Raw genomic sequence first — 3019 nt, forward strand, 5'->3', positions numbered from 1 at the left:
TCGGACAGAGACAGGGGCCAAAACCGAAGGGCTAGTCCCTAGTAACAAAGCTGGGGGAGTGATCTAAGCCAGAGATGATGGCAGCCTGAGCTAGAGGCCTGGCAGTGGACCTGGAGAAGAGTGAACGCATTTCAAGGTCAAACAGGAGTTAGAGCCAGGCCTGAGACCAGGACAGTCACTCGTGCATGCATTCGTTCACTCATTCGTAAACCTTTATCGACGATATCCTAGACACTGAAAAAATAGAAATAAAGGACATAAATAATCTTGTTCCGTGAGGAGCTCTTCTTGGTCTGGTGAACCAAACTTAGGTAGACCGACTCATTTTGTCTGTCACTGTGATGTTTTAGCTCCTCGTTATTGAGGGGAAAACGGTTTGGGATCTTGACCCCTTAGGTGAAAATCAGTCCCTAAAAATCTCTATCACATTCTCTAAGGTGAACCTTTCTAGAACTGTCACTGTCCTCTAGTTTTCTGGCAAAAAAAAAAAAAAAGACGTAGAATCAAAGATAAGCTGTGCTCTTTACGCTGACACTTCTCCAAGTCGGTAGAAGGAGAGGAAGAGGAAGATCAAGTGCGTCTCCCCCAGACCTGGCCATTCACCTGGCGACACTAGCATTTGAGTCTCTATCTGCTCTATGCCTTTTATTCTTTCCTGCATCACCACTGTTATTGCTACAGAGCAGCAGAAATAAATGATGACTCAATTCCAAGCGATGGTGCTGGGTCGTGGAAAGTCTGAATAAAAATGATGTCTTCTGTGCCTAAAATACTCATCCGATTTCATCGGATTTCTTTCTTTCTTTCTTTCTCTCTCTCTTTTTTTTTTTCTTCCAGATGGGATGGGAGAGGGTAGAGTTCAGTGAGTTTCTTATAAAATCTTGCTGTTTGAGATGAAAAGAATAAAGTAACTTATTATTACTCCCCACTGCTTCTTCCTGAGGTGTCTGAAGTTAAACAGAGAAGAGGAACAGCTTTACTAAAAGCAGCAGCAATCCCTCTTTTAGACAAATCTAAACATCCCCCAAATAAAAACACCATTAGCCACAGGCTCCATAAAACCACCAGTAATCCACCTGCTCCAAAGCAGCTGAGGTGGCAATTTCAGGCCTCCAATGCTAAAGATGAAGAAGAAAAAATGACAGAGAGAATAGGAAGAGATAAGAGAATAAAGCCAAAAGTTTCATATGGTGAGCCTCTCTGCGTATGTTTGTATATCTGGAGGCAGAAAAAGACTGTGACTTATCTGATCGGATCCATCAGGGACTCAGTGAGCACTTAACAGTCAACCTAGCACTTAGCACTGTTTCTTTTCTACTGAGAGCAAGGGGACCATGGACCATTCAGGATTAAGGCCATATCGTGCCCAGTGTCCACAGGATCAGATCAGCGCCACACAGAATCTTCTCCACTCAAAGAATCCCATGGCATTTGAGCTGGTGATGCTATCTACCATCAAAGCGTTCTGCCTCATCCAGCAAGTGTTACTCAAGATCGGCGATGGGGCAGGAGGGTAAAGCAAACTTTGGTATATTACTTGCGAAATACCATCAGGAATGTATTTTTAAAAAGAAGAAATAAAGAAGTGTAGTATGTATTTACGATGTGTCAAGCCCTGTTCGAAGCACTTTAGGGATATTGCATTGTGCAATTCTCATAATTACGGCTCCATGAGGCAGACAAAACTTTTGAGGAAATTAAGAAAGAGGGATGTCAAGTAATTTATTCAGGTCACAAAATCTGAAATCATGATATTATCTTTACATAGCTTTCGCATCCCAGAACTACCCTTCCTAATCATTTGAGACAAGAAAGAAAGTGTTGAAAGACATTTTGAAGTTGTTTTTTCATGTCTGTCAGTATTCAAGCTTAGAGTTTTATCTCGCATCAGAGCTACCTGTGTGTTCAGGGCCTGTGAGGCAGACGTCATTAAGATTGCTCGAATTAATTCGTTTATTCGCCCATCAGACCTTAGCTGACGCTATTCACATGGCCCACACTAAAGCAGTGAGAACTATAGTTTCTTCCATTATGGCAGCGACATTCTAGCAAAGTGTTGGAAGATTAATATAAAAAAAATATAGATGTGTGATAGTTATAATAGATTAGGGACAATGGTTAAACAGGATATGGGAACAGATAAGACTCGCTTAGGGAGCGAGAAGCTGCTTCAGGCCAGGTAATCAGTGAAGGCCTCTCTGCAGAGGTGACATCTGCAGTGACCTGAATTAAGAGGAGCCAGGAGCCATGCGAGTATCTAGGGAAGGAGCACTTCAGGCCGAGAAGGGAGACACGTACCAGCAGCAAGCTGGGAGTACGTTTGATATGTTCAAAGAACAGTCAGGGGGCAGGGCAGCCAGAGAGAAGTGGGCAAGGGCATGGGTAATGGGAGAGGGAGAGGTTAGAGAGGCCATGGCTGCATCGCATCGGGAGCTACACACATGGCAAAGGTGCCATGTTTTATTCTAGGTTTTATGGAAAACTCTCAGAGGAATTTAGTGAAAAGGACCTCGCCTCGAGGGCAAAGAGGAATGCGGTGAGAAGCGTTGAGATTCAGAACACATGTCGAGTGTAAAGCTGACAGGACTCTGAGTGTGAGAAAAGGAGGTGAGTCAGGAATGGCGCCGGTGGTTCTGGTCTGAGCATCTGTGGGGAGTGCGGAGCTGCATCTTGAAACAGCGGACTCGTGGGAGATGCAAGTTTGTGTTTGTACACATGTGTGTGCATGTGTGGGTGTGTGTCTGGCGAATCGAGGGTTCTGGTTTGGGACATATTTGAGACCCTGCTAATTCCCTAGAAAGAGAGCTTCACGAATGCACGGATGCTTAGTCACTGTGACAGCACAGAGGTTAGTTTCTTGAAATGATTAGTAGCTGAAAAAATGTAGAGGGTTGTTATAAAACCACAGGACTGAATGAAATCATATTCGGAGTCCAAAATAGGCAGAGAAAAAAACTCCAAGGACTGCTTTGTAGGGCACCCGATCCAATATTTTAATAGAAATAAGAGGACTATCCAG

This window comes from Pteropus vampyrus, unplaced genomic scaffold (genome assembly GCF_000151845.1).
Source record: "Pteropus vampyrus isolate Shadow unplaced genomic scaffold, Pvam_2.0 Scaffold13, whole genome shotgun sequence".
NCBI lineage: Eukaryota > Metazoa > Chordata > Mammalia > Chiroptera > Pteropodidae > Pteropus > Pteropus vampyrus.